General features: G+C 43.4%; 1 protein-coding gene across 3 annotated transcripts in view; it reads left to right on the forward strand.

Annotated features, from left to right (window-relative positions):
* Positions 1-3,818: 3,818 nt before the first annotated feature.
* Positions 3,819-19,599, forward strand: part of WIPF1 (WAS/WASL interacting protein family member 1) — a 78,060-nt gene continuing 62,279 nt past the window's right edge. For 2 of the 3 annotated variants that reach the window (XR_004358110.1, XM_032693708.1), the window contains exon 1: positions 4,395-4,462. The gene's annotated coding sequence lies outside the window, so the exon portion shown is untranslated. Of the gene's footprint in view, positions 4,110-4,394; positions 4,463-19,599 lie in introns of those variants that run through there. The other variant, XM_032693709.1, reaches the window with a different exon arrangement.

Genomic DNA, 19,599 nt, shown 5'->3' on the forward strand with positions numbered 1-19,599 from the left:
TTTTCATTTGTGATGGCTCTATTTGTCTTATAGGCATAGCAAATCTTCTGCCTTCCTATCACTCTGAGTCTTGATGAACTACTTGTATCTCAAAAGATGTGACACCAGGCAAAAATAAATGCTAATAACTTCTCTTCTTAGGTTGCAGATTCTGGGCATTGTACTCTGACTCTCCAAACAGAAGGTTTGCCAAGCATCAATAAGCACACTTTTTCTTTTTTTTTTTTTTTTTGCTTTGCTTTGAATATTCAGACTGTACCAGCCTCTATTTTGTTCCTAGATCATCTTTGTGATACATTTCTCTTGCAAACCACTTGCTTACCACTAACATCCTCTGTTACCAGTATTCATCTACTGAAAGAGTACCCTTACCTACATGCAGACTATTTCTTCTCAACTACTACTGTCTTTTTAATATGTCAGGATCTGCTAAAATAGTAGCTTTGAATGTTTTAAATGTTCTGTTATGGTCACAGATAATTTGCTGTCACTGCATAAGTATGTGTTGTCTAATGATTTCTCATTTACTGTGGTCTCTCCCTGCACTAAACTCTCTTCTCTCCTACATAGGTAGAACCAGCAGCCCCAGGGAGAGATGACCCTGGTAATACTCATGCAACCCACACAGGCATCTCTGTTGCCTCATTGCCATAAACAGGCACATTTCAGCTCTGAGCTTTAACTAACAATTCTCATGATAAGCAAAACAAGAAGCAGGCCTCACACACTCATTGTTAAATTTTTCTAGCAGGTGTAAAAAGTAATGACATGCAAACACCATGGTGCTGAAGTAGGCAGATCTCATTTAAATGAAGGTAGACCAGTGGCCTCTGGGTGAGAAGGTGTTGCTTTTATAGTGATAGTACCCTAAGCAGTTAACTAGTCTCTCTTTTCACTGCCATCTTCTTGCTACTAAAGCCGCTTTTGTTTAATTTGAGCTTGTTGATAACACCCTATTTATGTCCTTAATAGAATAGCTCCCTGGAACATCTCCATCTTTTTCAGTCTGATTCTCTTTCCAATTTTTAATCCATGTGACAGTTAACTTTCCCCTTCCCATCCTTTTAGCTGACCTTCAGCTACTCTCTACTGTGTCATGGATATGCAGCTCTCAGGGATGCAGTCACCCTCAAATCTCTTTCCCCTTTGGCACTTTGCTCTTCAAGAGACCTGACCCTTCTGAGGGGGTTATTTGAGTTTTTAAAGTCCATTACCTTGTACCAGGTCCAAGGGAGCAGTTTCACCTCTACGTGAGTCTGTAACCAGAACAGGCTGCTGCTCTCCATCATCACCAGACAGCTAAGCTGAATCCAATGTCCTCATTCTGTCTATTCAGCCAGTAGGATCTTGGCTTTGTAAAATGTAGTTGAGCTGATCAAGAGAGAGAAAAGAAAAATGACACTCACTGAACTCCAAATGCTTGATTATGAGCTTGTGTGTGGCAGGTGTGATCATTCACCTGCCACTAGTGCCTGGGTCCTGCAGCCTCCTTCAGTTTGAGCTTTTAAAAAGTCAGGTTATTTTTTCAGGCAATTGTAAGATAACTTAAGTACTCATTTTTTGCTCCAGGATATAAGTTGCTGCCAACCTCCTTGCTGTGGTCATCTCTCCAGAGATGTGTGAAAGCAGTGTGAGTTTCATCAGCATGCTGACCCAGCAGTTCTGTTTCCACAGCTGAAGCAAACCACTGCAGGTAGGGACAGCGGGACAAGAGAGAGTACGTGTAACACAGGACCCACAAAGTGCATGAACACTATGCTGCTAGTGGAGAAAGGGAGCACATTACCTCCCTGAAAGGTTTGTTTTCTGGTATGATGGCATGCAAGATGCCACCTTTAAAGTCACTGATAGCTTAGCACATCAGAAATGTTTTGACTTTGGACACTTTTAGAAGGTTGTTCTCCTTGAACCCAGCCACAAGACCTCACGTTTTCATATGTTTACTAGTGCTAGACAAAGTCTAGCATAGCCTCCAGGCCGCTAGGCATGCTCCTGGGTATAAACTTTCTCCCTCTCTCTTTCTTTTAAAAATTGTGAAACCCACACAAAGTCTCCTAAGCTTCTCTCAGCTGAATGTTGCACAGACACTGACTTCTAACAAAACTCTGGAGTACTTTCTCTCTTTCTGAAAATCAAGTCCCAACCATAGAAAGGGCAATCATGCATTGCTTTGCTAAAGATTATTTAAAATAAATGTACTTCATTCCCTGATAAAGTATAAAAGACTGACACAGCTATGGAAAACAACCAACCTGCAGGCAAGTATTTCCATGATCACTGCAAGAGCCCTGCTGAGTCCCCCCGGCTGTAGATGGATTGTCTACAGCAAGGACAGAACAATTTCATTGTTACCATGGGACAGGCCAGGCTGACCAGCAGGCAAGAGTCCAAAGGAGTTCGTAGGCTACTGCAGCACAGTGATGATGGGCCACTCAGTGGACTCCCCATAAAGGGACAACTGTTTCCTAGCAAGAGGCGTCACCATTTCCTGTCATCTCAACACAGATTTCCCATTGCAGCACATCTTCCCAACTTCTAACAGCCAAGAGATCTGTATCAGCGTTTGCTTCTTATCCCATACGGAGCCTGGAATAAACACATCACATAGTATTTCCCCAGTATGTAGACAAGAGGAAGCTGTTTGCCTCTACATGACTGTTCAGCTAATCAATGACCCAAATGCTCTATGCTGTGTTTGGGAACCTCATGTGGATTTGTGACCCTTTTCAGAGAGCTTTGGGACTGTAAAAGCAGTAAACACAGACTACCTGCAGTTTTACTATTTGTGAGCACCATAATTTTTGCTTGCAAGCTAATCTACATTGTGTGTATGGGTCAGAAAAGGGTAGACATAAAAAATTGTACCAGTTTTTGTGTCTGTCTTGGAATATTCCAACCATGCAATGACACAGAAACAGAGAAATGACCTATATAAAAGCCTGGCAAGGTTTCCAACCTTACACTGATGGCTGATCAGTAATGCCATTGCTCTTATGACAGCATGTCTCACCATAATGCTGTGCCTTTAGGCAACTGCTCATCTCCCGATGAAAACATGAAAGTAAGTTGCAGCAGGTTAGCTTAGCACACAGGTTACTCAGTCTTTGACCTTGCTGGGACATGTTGCTACAAGTGAATGAAGTGCATATTTAAGTTTTTCAGGACACCTGTCCCTAACATTCATATATTTTAGATAACAGTGTTATGTAGCTGCTGGACTGCACCATGTCTATGCATGGAGTAAACAAAAAACATCCCAACACCTCCAAAACGTAAAATCCTACAGAGACAAAAACATATGAGATCAATGTGTTGGCTCAAATAGACACTAAGCACACAGCTCTTGCCCTTCAATCCTTGCTCCTATATGCACAAGGTACTCCATTACATATACTTTGGGCATTTTTCCATTTAAAGCTTCAGTGCTGGATCTAAAAAGATTAACAGAAATTTTGCTTCTAGAAAACTTAGTCAAGCTGAGAGGGGAAAGGGAGCAGATTCTATTGGTTGTCTGGTAAAGCAATCTCTGTGTGAGTTAATTGAGGAATGAAGCACAAATACCTTCTGGGCCATCATGTAGAGAGGGGTAATTGACCTTCCCACATCTCGGTATACTGCAAACCTTAACAGGGAAAAAGCAAGTACCTCTTTCCCACTGTTTTATTACGTTTCTACTCCACTCTGTGTGTCTGCCTGCTGCCTTTCCATTCCCCAGGCTCCACTACCCCTTCCCTGCTGGCTGCCATCAAGGCCATCGGAGGCAGGTAGGGAGAACGAGTCGTGTGGAGAGCTCTGTGGCCGAGTGGAGCAGCGTGAGCGGGGCTAGAGGAGCCCTGTGCCCAGCCTGCGGGCAGGTGGGCGGCTGTCCCGTAGCAGGGCAGGGGCTGGGGCTGTCCCTGCGGAGCAGGGGAACCCAGCACATCTCTGCCCTCCGGCGCTCCCGGACAAGGGGGCAGCGGTGGCCAAGAGGGCACGGAATACAGAGCTGCCCCTGCGGGTGAGGCCATGACCGGGGAACCGGTGAGGGTCTGAATGGGATGAGTCCCCGGAAGAGCTCCCAAAGTCACGGTTCAGGCCGTTGGCACTTGGGAACCTGGACCCACCTCCCTGTAAGGGGGCTACCTCTGTAACTCTGACTGGTGTGATCTCCCCCCGGGAGGACCGCGAGTGCGGGCGGGGGCACGGCCACCACCAGATCACCGGCAAAGATCACCCCGCGGGAGCCTCACCGGGCCGAGGGGCACAGCCCCGGGGGCGGGAGACGGGGGGCGGGCACCCACCCGCGGCGGCCCGGCCCGGCCCGGGGCATGTGCGGCGGCGCGGGAGAGGCGCCCCAGAGCCGCGGCGCCGCTTCCTGCCGCTATAAATAGCCGCCCGGCCCAACATGTCCCGGCCGCCGCAGCGGCTGCAGCGCCGGCGGGACCCGCCGTCCCCTCCCGCCGCCTCGCCCGCACGGAGCGCGGTAAGGGGGCGCGGGGCTGGGGGGCCCGGCGGGGCTCTGCTGCCCAGAGCCGGCGGGGCGGGGGGGGTCTCTGGGGCGGGCGGGGCCCCGGCGGCCGCTGCGCTCGGGCGGCTCGGCTCCCCCGGCCCCGCGGGACCAGCGCCCTCCGGGTACAAGGGTCGGGAGCCGAGTCTCGCTTCGTGCCTGTCTGCTCTTTCTCTCTTTTCTTCCAGACTGCTCTGTCTTGGGCTGGACGCCTTCCTCCTACCTCCCGAAGCCGTGCTGGCAGGCTGGGATCCCTCCCTGCTTCCCCTCGCTTCCCCCGGGGTTGGGTGCGTGCCCGCGGTGCGGGCGGCGGTGGCCTCCGGGCGCAGCCCCCGGCCCCTCCTGGCAGCTCGGACTGTGCCTCTGCCCGGGCAGAGGAGGTGGCTCGTGGCATCCTTGGCCATCCCTGCTGCGGTACAGCCACGGCTGTGGAATTCCGGCTGGCATGGCAGGGTGGGAAGAGCCACACTGGGGCTGTGGCACACGCTGGAACCTTGGCATCCACCGCTGCCCGCACGTGTGGCATCCACGCAGGGCATGATTTCTTTTGGTCACACACTCACGCAGGTGTTTGTGTGGCAGCCTTCCTCTCTCAAGTGCTTTCGTCTGCAGCAAATGATGAGGTGGACCTTGTAGGTTGGCTTTCTGGTAGAATCAACAAAGCAGGTCTCTGCCCTCCGAGCTGGCTCTTGGGGGCTGGTGAAAGGAATCGGTTTTGGCAACAGCAAATAGTCTTCAAGTTTTACCTTGTCTTCCCCTTTGTTTGCTTCTGCTACTCTAATTGTTGTGCTTCAGTTTCTAACTAACAGCTCCTGCAGAGCAGGACTGTATGCCTCCTCGGAAGGCAGGTGTTCCTCAGCAGTTACCATGTATCCTATTTGAGCCTTCTCTATAAAACAAAAGTGATACAGCAATTGTCTCTGGCAATAAGATGTGCTTGTTTAGGAACCCACCGTGAGGTACTTCTAAATTGCTCCTTTACTCTTGAAGTGCTTTCTCAAAGGCAGAGCTGTAATAAGCAGATGTTCTCAGTTGTCTTGACCTCCAGAGAGTGGGCAGTGTCTTTTGCTCCTTGTTCACACCCTTTTTAACTCTTTCTACTTTCCCCTCTGTTTCCTCTGTCCATTACCTTTTCCAAGCCCAGCTTGGGAGGACAGTGCAGAGACCTAAGAGGCCATCTGAAAAAGAAGAGGTCCTCTCAGAGTCTGTTTAGCCTCTGTATGTTACTCACAGTGTGTCCTGCAGTGAAGGCAAGAGGCATGGCAGTGCTGCCCTGGAGGGACCTGCTCTGGCAGTGTACCTTTTCAAGTGCTATGAAGCACGAGGCAAGCTGAGCTGGCACGTACTTTCCCCTCTGCTGTGAGGGGAAGGAACACACGAGGAGGAAATACAGCTGTTCCAGAGCACTTCTGCCCCATGTGCAGCAGGAGCACGTGAGAGGAGGACATGCAGAAAGGGAGAATCAGGAAGAGAATATGAGAGAGAATCGGTGTGGGGAGTAGATGAAAGCTACAAATGGAGAGGAAAAGCTTTTTATATATGCACAAATGTTATTTAAAGACCTGTTTAGCTAGGCAAGAGCAAATATCCTAAAATTAAGATTGTATCTCTTGAATCCCTGTTATTGTTCCTCCAGAAAGCACCGCTTTTCATTCCTGAAGTATTATGTGTCTTTCTGCCTCATTCTTCTAGGCTCTTCAGCATCCTCTGACCTCAAGCTGAGCAGGACGTTGCCCTTAGCATCTGCCTGTCAAATGTGTAGTTCTTCATGTTGTACATGAAATGATTATTTCCATAGTTGGTTAAGGCAAGTTTCCAAGGAATGTGAAGCAAGAGGCACGCCAGTTCCTCTGGCTGGCCTTGACTGGAGTGAGGTTTTTTGGGGCAGGGGACTGTGCCCTGGAGGCTGTGGTTACTCTACATGTTACCCTTGGCAGCTTAGGAGTTCCTGCCTCTGCTCCTGTCCCTCCCACCCTTCTCTAATGTCTTATGGCTGCTCAGCTGTTCCTCCCAACTGTGCAGCAGCTGCTTCAGCCTCTACCAGTTATTTGTGGGGTTGTGCTCTAAAGTGAATTGCTGAAAAGTTAAGAAATCTGGGTAAGGAGAAAAGGAGCGAGCAGCTACTGCTCTGTCTGTATAGAAGTCCTCTCTCAGCCCTGTGCTGATTCTCCCCTGCCTCCTGCTTTGAGATCCCTCCCCCCAACTACTGGGAATTAAAACACTTGAAGTTCTCTAGCTGAGTCCAAACTGGTGCTGCTATTTCTACTGAAATTACATGTTTAACTTTCTCCATCATTAGTTTGCTCTCTAAATGGCATCAGGTAGCAAGGTACTGTTTGGCAACTGCATTGCTACTAAACCTTTCTCTTTTTTATTCTCTTTTTTTTGTTTTCCTAAGAAAAACTGAGTTATCATAAAATGGAAGCAGGGCTTCAGTGCTTTTACCTGTATAACACAGTCAGAATTGAAAATTTGCATCTAGAAAAAGATACTTGCTATAGAAAGAGCAATTTCCCACCTGTGAGAACAAGTATGATTTTTATATCTGATGACTTTCAAACCCTGAAAAGGCCACTGAGGAGGACGAGCAATGCTAATCCCTTTGTGAAGGGAGCATGCTACAGTACTGTTCTCTATTACCTACAGTGCTTAAAGTTCTAACAGCTATGTAATCTGCCCTGCCTGTATAAACACCAAGCTGCTTTGGAGGGAGAAAAGTGTATGTTGGTGTTGTCTGACAATTGTGACATGAAGACAGGAATACAGAGGCTTCCTTTGGAGGTGCATATATTGTTTTTGGTGTACATGTACAATTTAGTAAAATGTCTTTATGCAACAGCCTTGAAGTGTTCTGTGCCTTTAACTACATTGAATCTCCATGTGGTTAATGGAGTTACATATAGAAACCATAAAAAATAGTGATGCAACAGAGGGGAGGAGTTCTTTGAAGTTTATGCTTTTGCCAAGGTAAACATATCTGCATTGTGACTTCTTTACAACAATGAAGTGTTATCAAAATTCAAATCTCATTAAATGTTTTTGTGTTCTTTCTACTGATTTCTCTTATTCTTGGCTCCAATGTGAACACTTTCTCCTCTTCTTCATGTGGTGCACTCTAACACTTGGTCTGTGGGATCCCTTATAAAAAGAGACTTGACTGTCTTGGTTCAAAATCATTGGTGCTGGCTGTATTTGAGTACCTTGGTGCTGGCTGTATTTGAGTACCTTGGTGCTGGCTGTATTTGAGTACCTTGGTGCTGGCTGTATTTGAGTACCTTGGTGCTGGCTGTATTTGAGTACCTTGGTGCTGGCTGTATTTGAGTACCTTGGTGCTGGCTGTATTTGAGTACCTTGGTGCTGGCTGTATTTGAGTACCTTGGTGCTGGCTGTATTTGAGTACCTTGGTGCTGGCTGTATTTGAGTACCTTGGTGCTGGCTGTATTTGAGTACCTTGGTGCTGGCTGTATTTGAGGGCTGGGGAGACCAGTCTTTGTATGGGGAGATCGTTAAATTCTGGGATAGTAGAAGAGATTTTGGTAGTATTAAAGAAGAGGGTGCTGGAAGTAGACACAAATCATCAAGGCAGCTACCTTATGTAACAGTCCTGTGTGCTGTTAACACCTACTTGTTTAGCTCCTTACTTCAAATATAGATGTGAAAATCTATTATTGAAAGATAACTGCTGAACTGTTAGTTGGCAAATAGGCCAGAAAAGGCATCATTAAAAACTAAATTTAAGAAAGATGTCTATAATCATGCTTTAGTAGAATGCTTCACTTAAAGTATTTTGTGTGCTTGTAGTGACCAGTATGATAGTGTAGTGCTGTCACTTAGCACCAGCTACGTGTGTGTGTGTATGTCTGGGTGTCTGAACAGGAGGAAGAAGAAAATAATGAACTGTTTACTATGTTAGTACTCTGTTGTGATTCTCTCTGAGGACTCTGTCACTGCTGCTGAGCTGAGAGTGAAATCTGAATAGTGAAAAGATTATTTTCAGTGGAAATAACCCTGAACATCAAGGCCCCGAAAGATACTGGGATCACTCTTCAGTCTTGCAAGCACACAAGTCTGCAAGAGCAGCTGTCCTTGGGCCTCATCCAAGACAGTTGACAAAGATCAGTCAAGACTGTCTCTAAGGCTGGAGATGCAAGTGGCGGGGGAGCAGTTTCGTCTAAATCTGAGAGATCAAAGGAATTCAGAATAGAAAGTTTTTCCTAATTCCTGGAAGGAGATAAACGGGAAGCACAAGGAGTAGTTTGAGAGTCTGTTTTGTAACACTTAACTCAGCCATAACTTCATTAGTGTTCTTCATTTGGATCCAATTACATATAAGTATGCTCTGGAGTTAGAATGTATAGTTTTGTAACTCCTTAAACTACTAAGAAGAAAAGTTTCTAAGATTTAATGTGTTTATGTGGCACCCCTCATCCTTAATCTCCTAGGTGTATGTGTGTGTGTAGCTCCTGTCGTTTCCTTCTTGCAACAAAGTCCATGAGAAGGGCCCTTCTGTCTGCCAGTGCATGCTTTCATGAGAGAGCTCTCTATCTCATTTGAGCTCAACCTGAGTATGTATCTCATGCTGAAGAAACTACAGGATATTCTTTAATGGGAAGTAATACAGAGGTTAAAATAAATGCTCTTAGCAGGTCAGTGAGCCTGAAATAGCTTGTGCATGTTTCTCTTGTGATAACTTCAGGAAGTGAGGTGATTCCCTCTTCCTCCCTCTCTTTAATATTTTTGGCGAATGCTGTGCTTGAGTGCTGAAATCCTCTTGCCATGAAGAGCAAGCAATGTGGAGCAGGCTTCTCTGTATTTTCCTGGACCCTGACTTAACAGGACCAGAAGTGAGCCCTAAGAAGAAACTGCATTCTTCAGCATGTTGTCCTGCTTCCTACAAAAATTGCCAGTAAGGTCCTTGTAGTGAGGGTGGCTAACCACTGAAACTGGTTGACCATAGAGATTGTGGAGTCTCTGTTGTTGGAGATGGTCTGAAAACTGGCCTGGATAAGGCTCAAGCAATCTGCTCTAAGCCAGGTTAGCCTTGCTCTGAACTAGATGAGATCCAGCAGTTCCTTCCAGCTGGCTGTAGGCTATGTTTTTGCATTACTCGAAAAGCATGACTGCTTTTATCTGTCCCCAGAACATGTGGGAATAAAAGTGGTCTCAAAATATTTGAAAATGGCCTTGAGAAGTCTGAATAAAGACTTCAAAAATTGGAGTACATAGAGAACCATAGTGTAAGGAAGTAATTTTGCCCAAAGTCTCATAGCAGCAGGTCAGTGATAGTGCTGGAAGAGGATCAGAAATTTTCTGACTGGCAGACTAATGCCTTAGTAGCTAAAAGACTCTGTCTTTAAACATAAAACTAGCTCCTTTCCCTACTCAACTATTTTCAGATCACTTGGCAACAGAGTCTACTCTTACCCACTGACAGATCCTATTCCTTTTTTTTCCTGTTCTCGCTTTTTCTGTCATATTCATAGGCAGTTTTAGTACTAAAGAACAATTTAGTGCACTGATTTTTTTCAGGAAACCTAGAACATCAGGTCTGGAAAAGAATTTGGTGAAATAAAGACAAGAGCTGCAAAGGAAATTTTTAGAAAGTGATGTTATTCCCAGTTAGTTGCACAACAATTAATCTCTTATTTTTTAAGAGAGGAAAAGAGCAGAGAAAGCTGTACACTGAATCCAAGTTTGAATCTCTCTTTGTTTAAAAAAGAAAACTCTCACTTGAAAACTTTTTAAAAATCTGTAAGCTGAGAAGAACACAGATCAGCATTTTAAAGAGTATCATGGAAGGAGTTAAGCTGTGATTTAACTGCATCTGTGTTTCAAATCCAAATGCTACGAACAAGGCACCATTCAGATCTTCAGTTATAAGTTATGCTGAATTCGTTATGCTGTGTTTGTTTGAGTTCTGTTGAGAGGAGAGAAAGAAAATCATGTCAGATGGAAAAAAAAATCATTACTCTTGTTTTGGTAGCTTGTTTCTTAAGTGATGAAGTAGGATTCTCCTTTTTTTTTTTTTGTCTAGCACTTACGCAGATCATCTGCTAATTATTAGCAGCTGTGGAACTATGGAGTTGCATAAGCATAACTAAAAGTCAGTGGAGTCTTGCATCATTCAGCAGATCTATCCATTGCTTGTTCTCCACAATAACAGATCAGTTTTGTAGCTCACTTGACACAAGTCTCTAAATGTTAAGAGGGCATCAGCAGGCATGGCAAGTTGGGAAATCCTTTAAGTCATAGAAATCAGATAGGATAATGTGTTATTTTATTGTTGCCACAACCTGTTGTCCAGTTATACACGTGCACTGATGTTCTGTGAAGAGGGCTGTGTGTCAGAGTAATGCCCTGTAACAGCTGAGCCTGCCAGCTACATAAAGCTGATTTGTCTGGGCAGCTTTGTGTGGAAGATAGGTATGGGTGTTATGCCTGGCTGCAGTGGAAGCAAGGCAAGTGTGAGTGCTCACAAATGGATCCCAAATTAGCCACGCTCTGTGGTATGGCTGAATACAGCAGTCTCTTTTAAGCATTAGAGAAGCCCTCTTTGCAATGGGAATATGTGTAGAGCTGAGAACTTGGAAATTTTTGGGAAGGGAAATACCTACAGTGCACACCTGAGTGTGCTGATAGGGGCTGCCCAAGGCTGGCAGGTCCAGCCTCTGCCATAGGTTTATGATACTGGCTCAGCACACTGCAGGATTTGGTTAGCAGTGTGAGTTTCTTTACGCTGAACCTGAGGCTATAGAGAACTTAATCTCCTGTGGTTCTGACTTTTAAATTACAGAATATGTAATTAATTTTCTGATCCAGACTCTGGTTCTCTGGTTTTGTTTTAAGGTTATTTTTTTCATGTGGTCTTCTCTTTTGCTGGTTTAAGGATCTTCTTAGACAAGAGAGACTGTGAAAGGGTGAGTGTAGTGTGCAAAATACCATCCTTAAAATACTTGTTCTTGGGAATTAAGAAAGAGTTTCAGCAGATAGTGTCCCTCTAGACCAGTCCATGCACCCATGACTCTGAGCTGTGCTCTGGCCCCTTTTTCAAAAACTGAAAGAGTGGTTTGCCTGAGCTTCCATTTTTTCCCAACTTTTTTTTTTTTCCCTTTCTTTAATTTTCCCCTTTCCCCTCCCCTATTTTTTTAGAACAGTTAAGTGAGAACTGCTGCCTTAAATTAGATTAGTGGTGTATCTGCTATTTGTGCTGGGAACAGACAGTGCCTTATTGGCTCACCTCACTGTCAGGCTCTGAAAATGGTGGGACCTTTAGCTACCCTCAAATTACCCTGGTCCCTGAGAAAAACTGTGGGTGCCTGGAGGTACCTTGCAGCTCCAGCTGAAGTAGCATTCCAGAGGTGTAAGGGTGGCATTAATCAGGAACCTTCCTTTTATGAGTAGTCTAAACAGGGTGATAACTGTGTTTGTAACTAGCATCAGCTCGATAGCTGTTTAACAGAAAGACATGGAGGACAGAAAGTATTTGGTGGGGAGAAGGGAAGGATTGCTTATTCTCCCCCTCACTTTCTACCTGAGGAAAGGTTCCTCAGTTAGTAATTCAAGGATACTTACTTTGATGCTCTTTTGGATCAATTTGACTTGCAGTTTGGCAAACATGGACAGCATCAGCCAGGCAGTACTGAGCTCTGCAATCCTCTCTTCAATTTGCTCCAACTCATCAGTCCTCCTGTGACTGTCACATCATTCACTGCTCTGCTCATATTCTGTTTTACCTAATGTTGCCTGACCTACTTTGCTTAACATATTTCCAAAGCTGTTTTTCTGGCAGGGAGATGCAAAAAAGAGAGAATTTTCACATTTGAAGCTGCTGAAAACAGTTTTTAAAGGAAATATTAAATGTAAACTATAAAAGGTGCTGTGTTGTGCATGTTGTAAGTAAAGAAACCACTTGCTCACCATAAGTGAGTTTGCATGACTCAATGTAATGGTCTCTTTAAATGTATCTCTCTTTGGTCAGATGCTCCTTTGTGTTTTTTGTACGGTCATATGTCTTATCTTTGATTTTAAGACCACTGAGATAGGGAGCAATGCCCAGTAGAAATACATTTTCTGTTCCAGTGGGATGAAATGAAAAATCAAATGATAGCAATGAGGTGGTAAGGAAGGTATGCAAGTATGATCATTTCAGTTTTAGGGAGAATGCTGTTCAGCTGAGGCCACAAAGGCAACACCTACCAGTATATCATAATTTCTGTCTGCAGGTTGTGTTTTTAAACCACTCCGGACTAATACTGCTTTGAAACAGAGAGAAAGAGATTCCTTAAAAGCACAGCTTTTCCTATCAATAGTTCTGATGGCATCTTGGAACCTGAAACTCTCAAATGGCAGCAGACTGCCCAAAACTTTGTTTTAATAGTAGGCAAAAGCAAATAATAAAAAACTAATTTTCCCTTGGAACTTCCTCCTGTATTTTCAAATAAAAGTTCTGCGTTTGATCTTAATATGTGGCTTAGGGAGGGACAGAAAAATTATTTCATGCACAATTTACTTTAAATAGATTATTCTTAATTGAACTGATTAATGTCCCTTGGGTATAAATGAACAGCTCATGTTCTTATCTCATTTGAAGTTAAAACTAAAGATGATGATGCTTTTCAGAGTGAAGCATCTTACTCTGAGGAGTTGCTGCTTACTTATACTTACTTGTACCCTTAGGTGGAACTACAGCAATATTTATTTCCTCATTTATTGGTTATCCTTTTCCTAGCAGCTCTCTGCAGGATCAGTGTCTCCAAGTTTTATTATAGCATTTTCTTTTTTTTCATGTGTGCATCCTTAAAAAAAGTGTGCATGCTGACTGGTGTCAAGAGGAAGACAAATTAACTTAAGCTGCTATAGGGAACTAGAAAATTAAGTGTTCCATAACTGACAAACAGCTTGAGATGACTGGACAAGTTCCCTCTTTATTCATCTAAAATGTGCCAGTTGTTTAGCAGAACATCCCTGATAATGCGAGTGAATTGCAGGGTAAAACCCAGTTGGATGTCATCATGTGCAGTACTTAAATGAGAACACTGAGGGATTTTGTGCTGCCAAGGGAAAGAATTGTCATTGTTTTCTCCTCGTTTGTGTTACTTTAGAAGTTCCCCAAGAAAGTTTCCTCTTAGGAGAAATAATGGAGTTCATAGTAAGAGTGGTATATGACGGCTATTTTTTGTTTAGACTAAAAGCTTTTGTTTTTCTCAAAAATATGTTTGTTCACTGTCCACTCACTAATCAGCAAGACTGAGGAGGCCTTAAAGAAACTGTGGTAATTATACCACGTGATGTATAATACCATAGCATTTACAGATTCCAAGGCCTTTGCTGCAGGCCATCCACTGTGAGATACAGATAAAAGCAAGTGCATATAGAATCGAAAAACCTGCAAGAAGGGAAAATCAAAAAAAAAAATAGTGTATTTTCATTTTATTCCCCTTATTTAGAGATAAAGAAATGTCCCACTGCTATTTCTTATTGAGGTTTTATGCCCTAGGAAGTGAGAACAGAGATACACTAAAAAAATCACTCTGGACTAGCAAAAGTCTGGTAGGTGCAACCCTGGCCTTGATGTAAGGTTGCTGTGAGGGATCTGTGCTGAGATGAGACCAGTGGAGCAGGATTGCTCCAGATAAGGTCAGGACAGTGTTTCCTAGGGCTTTTCTCTGGGCTATTTTTTTTTGTTAGGCTTCTGGAAATGCTCCCTCTGTTCTCAGGTAGACACTGGTGGTTATTTTTGGAAATCAGCATCCTAAAGGCAGGATCACCCTTCTGCTTTAAAGCTCCAATGCTGACTTTTTTTTTTTTTTAAAGATTTCTAGGGTCACTGTGATGTGATTGTAGTGGGGAGGGAAAAAACCAGATTATTTGCAGGCATGTTGGTTGTAGAAACTCTTGGTTCTGTCTGGTGACATTGTCACAAATTGCAGTGTCAGTTTCTGTATTTAACTCTGGCGCATCCAGGTCCTGGTTTCTTCATTTCTCAGTGGAGCATATGACCCTTGGTATCACTGTCATTTTCTGTAATGTGCATCAGTTCTGGATCTCAGACCCTATCACAAAGGAATACTGTCTGGTATAGGACAAGTATAAAATGAGGGAATTTTAAAATAGTTCTTAAGAGTATAATTATGGAAATAGCCTCATGGACAATCAAGGGTCTTCAAAACTAGAATTTCCCAAAGTGAAGTGAGGTGCTGGCTTAGGCATTAGAAGTTGAGAGAACAGTCCTTGTCCCATTTAGTAGCAAATCCCCCAAAGTTTAGTGTCACGAAGTTTACTTAAATCCAAACTAGTAACATCATGAAACCTCAAGTAGGTATATACAGCCTGTCTCACAGCTGGTGCAGCCGAACCCCTGCTGGCACCATGTAGCATCAGGGAAGCAGGTGAAAAAACACCTTTAGGCTCCTGCAGCGTGTGGGGATGCTTTGAGGCATTGTTGATGAGAGCCAGAGAGTATCAACTCTGTAAGGAACTGTGCTGGGACTGCTGGTACTTGGCCCACAGACCAACTGGAACTGTTGGGCTCTACCAAAATGCCCATGACTAATCTTTTCTCCTACCCCAAGCGGCCCATGCTTATAGGATCCCCCTTACTCTGGGGCAGCTGTGATTTTTCAGGCTGAGTAGGAGGGTTTTTGGAGGTCCTTGCTGTTTTCCTCTGCACTGTTCTCTTAGGTCACTGCTGTGGTGCAGCCTCTCAGGAGAGCCAGCCAACTTTGCTGAATAGTCTAGAAATTGAACTGCAAGGCATTTCTGCTCTGTTAGCAGCACTTGCTTCAAACTACACAGTTGGGGGTTTCTGTTGTGCATAGGTAACACCCTTGAAGCCATAAGCCATATACTTTAATTTTTCTGTTCTCTACTGAGTACTTGGCCTTTTGCTAGTGGGAGAAGAAAGAAACAAAACACATGTAGAGTGGGATGCCGACAGATGCCGACAGATGATTCCAAGGTCAGTTATAGTTGTGTCAGACTTCTGCTAATGAGAGAGACCTGTTGCCAAGCTGTTTGGAGCCTGAATATCATACCACTGCCTCCACTTTCAAACTCAGCCTGCACATTTGGGTTGTCCTGATTGTCAGTTCCCAAGCATGTTATGGCAACTTGCATATCCAAGGCATGAGAAGCCCAGCTCCTTTTATTTGTCTAGCTGTGGGAACAGCAGGATAGTCTCATAGCCTTTTGAGGTAGAGGTGTTGCTTTATTACTTGTGAGTGCAGTCTCCCAGTTACTGACTCAGTTTCAGCAGTTGATAAAACCAGATTTTGATGAATGGCAATATAGGGCATTTTATTTCTAAATCAGCAGTTTATCTCTAAGCCGGGTGAGCTGTTACTAAACATTGCTTTCTGTCAGGTTTAGCATAGTCTAATGAGTTGGTAATGAGTCAATGAGTTGGTAATGCCAGGTGCAAGACAGAATTTCCTGCTCAGAATGGCATAGAATGACTTCCATGCTGAAAGCCATCATGATTGTCCACAAGGTTGGAAACTGTTCCCTGATGGCTAACTGAGTAATCCTTTTGGACCAGGGCCAACACTTGACATAGTTGTGCAATCAGTCTTGCTTAGATGTGTCCCATGTAGCTACTCCTTATGTGCAAGTGAGATGTAGGATTTCACAACAGGGATGAATTTTTTTCCACCATCTAAGGAAACAGAGAATGTTAGTCTCCAAGGCTGATCCAGATGCTTTTCACGGACTGCAAATTCTCTGTCACTTTTAACTACTGCTCTCCTAATTAATAGTAATTGCATAGATAATTAAATTATAATGTGATATATAGTGTATATACATATTCATACACTGAGCCTCCCTTTCTCCTGTATATTCTTGGGAGAATACAGAGAAACAAAAAACACATGACCTTGCACATGACCTGATCTTGCTCACCTTACTTGGGCATAGTTCAAATCAGTATGGGATTGCTGGCACTGGTACCTAAGCAAAGGATAAAAGATTTCATCCATTATACAACATCAGAGAAGCTGATTCTATTTTATAATCACCCAGCAAGTATGCAGAGACTCACATCTGTGGCTATATTTGGCATCCAGTTATTCCTGATGTGGACTATACCACCCATGGGAAGAATGCAAGAAGTGGACTAAAGTTCCCAAAGATTGGGACTTACTTTACCTTTGAAAAAAAATTACAAGGGCATGAGCTTTGGATAGGAAATTGAGATTGTAAAGGGGAAATAAACTAAGCAGCAGTAATAGCTCTTGCCAGTGAATATTGTTTGCATGGCTTTAATACATACACATACACAATGTTTGTGTAGCTTTAACATGTTGTGGTAGGTCACGATTTCTAAAGTGTAGATTTATTTAACTTTACTTGCATATACAAATATGTGTCTGTGTATACATATGTACACAAATGCTGATGGGAGATTTGAATATAAAATATTACTCAGATTCAAGTGCGATCTTTTAAAAACAGTTGTTTTCTACTAAAATAACCAAGTATATAAAAATTTTTCAGCTATTTGCATGAGTCTGAAAATTTTCAAATTGCAGATATGAATATTTGGTGAAGACAAGTTGTTCAATAATAAATATCTTTTAATTTTGCCGTCATAGGATGCTCATGTATTGGAAAAAGGTACATGAAGCCTGGGCATGCCATTAGCAAAGTATAACAGAAAAACAGCTGCTCTAGAAAAACAGCTAGGCAGATTTTACTGGGCAAAGAGTATTGAAAATACCCTTTGGAAAGATAGCACACATTGATTCTTATGTTCATGGACCTGCTGAGTAATCTCATATTCTTTGATAGGGTCAAAGAGAAACTGTGTTTCAAGCTTATTTTATAAAAAAGCAACAAACTAAGAAATTAGGTTTTATGTGAAAATAACCATTGGAAACTACAACTACTACTGTTCCTTTTATTAAAACTTCCTTTTTGGTTTCTGAGAATACATTAAGGTTATTAGAAATTTCTATGATGATATGAAGGGACTTCTAAAAGACAGAGTTCTCCTTTTAGAAATATGACATATATATAGATATATAAAATATCTATGCAGTGCAGAACTCTTCTTCAGGGGTCTGTTGTTGTCTATATTATAGGACCAAGGAGGGCAAGTAACTTTGAGAGCAAGGTTTGTCCATTCAGTGGGTTTCACTCAAGTCAAGACATACATAGGCATTTCTAGGCATAGTACATTTTCTTAGGAATGGCTTTTATTTACATGATTGTCCTCTTAAAGGATAATTTGTGGCTAAAACCGAGTGGCAGCTGAAAATGTAATGTTTTATATGCCTGTAGCTGTGTAGAGAGTTTTGTCCCAGAATTTCTTGGGTTTTGGGTTTTTTTCCCTGGTTTCAGACAGGACATGAACAGTGTTAAAACTCTTCATTTTCACATATACATGGCTACAGCAGGGGAATCTGCCAGAAAATTTTTGTCCATCAGATTTCATTCACATCCTAGATGAAGGACAAAATAGATTGTTTTACCTGGTATGATTTTCCCATCCCCAAGGAACGTGTTAATATTTCATCATTTTGAAGAAATATAGTGGGCAACATTAAATATTTACATCACTCCGAAGTCACACAGATGCCACTAGGATACCTAGCTCTACATCACACATGCTCTAATTCACCTCAAACACCCACTGTTTACTAATCTTCAGCCCCCGTCTGTGCCGATAATGAGAAAGAGGAAATGGAAACAGCAGGGTTTATATGCTACTGAGAAGTCCCAGTTTCCATGCCTGGTTGTAATTCTTTCAACAAACTTGCCGACTGTGCTCCTGCTTTGAAGTTTGGACACCTCTGTATCAGTGCTTGGCTCTGGTGATTTGGCTAACAGATTTGGGGTTGGTTGGTCGGTTTATTTGTAGCTGCACATTAGCAGTTCCACACTATGGCTTACTCCTGCACTCACCTTGCCTGCTCAAAGTCAGGAGCAGTACAGACTGTTTTGCCTGAGAAGTGACATGTTAATTTTTCATATTTGCTGGTGATGGGTACCAGAGAGAAAACAGCCCCAAACATTTCCACTATTCTGTGCAGGGGGAGGGGGTGTGTGTGGTAGCCATGTTAGTGAAGGGGGGGGGGATTTCCATATAATGAATAAATGGGGACCATTTTTATAAGGCAAGAGATATATTGAATGCTGGGTTTCAGCATGCTCTATTAGCCTGGGTCACCATGTCCAGTATACTCAGATGTATGGACATAGGGTAGTGCAAATTTCTAATCTAAACCAAAAACCTCAGAGCCCGTGATTGCCTTTTTATCCCGATAGCACAGGACAAGCTTATCATTTGTGCAAATAGCTTTACAGCAGTGTCTATTAACATCCCTGTGTAGCTTATCTGTTAGGCCACTGTGCAAGTTGTTATTGCTGCTGGGGTGGTCCTTTATTCATAAATCAAACAGTATTTGATCTCACAGCAAGTGAGGGGAAGTCAGTTTATGGTTTTAAAAATAACTTGTGCCATCTGCAGGGTTAGTGCAGATGCCTCCATGAAGTACCCAGATGTACATAAAGAAGAGCTTCAGGTATACTTTCTAGTCAGAAGCCATAGAGAGGGTTTTGTCTAGTGTATATATAAGGTGAGACATAGCATTAGTTGCAAGTCATTGGTTTACACAAGATTACTGCCAAAAATCCCTGTCAAAACTTTGCTCCTCTGGAAGGTGCTAGCCAACAGATGCTTCATCTGTGACAAGGATGGAGAAATAAGTGGTTTGTTCACAGATTACAGAATTTATCAGGCTTCATATGTTTCTCTTCATGTCTTAATGGTCCATAGTCAGAGCTGGCAGATGCTCTGGTGTCTGTGGTGACTCAGCAAACCCTGCTGTGTGAGACCTCTGTGGACGCGGTGGGTCCCCCCAGTGTCACACAGCTGCATCTGCTGTCCCTGCAGTGCCCTCTCCATGGCCCCACTGAAAGGCGTGGCGAGGTGCTGCTGCACTCTGAACTTGGCTGAAGCAACATCCTGGGAGGCTGTTTTGCTTGGGCACAGATTAAAAGTGATTGGGAGACTGCTGCAAGCTACCTGCTGGGCAAATGAATTCCTGCCATCTTGAACAACCCCCATGTCTGGGGGGGATATAAAAGTAGATTTGCCCCACCAGCAGCTCCAA

Source organism: Chiroxiphia lanceolata, chromosome 7 (genome assembly GCF_009829145.1).
Source record: "Chiroxiphia lanceolata isolate bChiLan1 chromosome 7, bChiLan1.pri, whole genome shotgun sequence".
Lineage (NCBI taxonomy): Eukaryota > Metazoa > Chordata > Aves > Passeriformes > Pipridae > Chiroxiphia > Chiroxiphia lanceolata.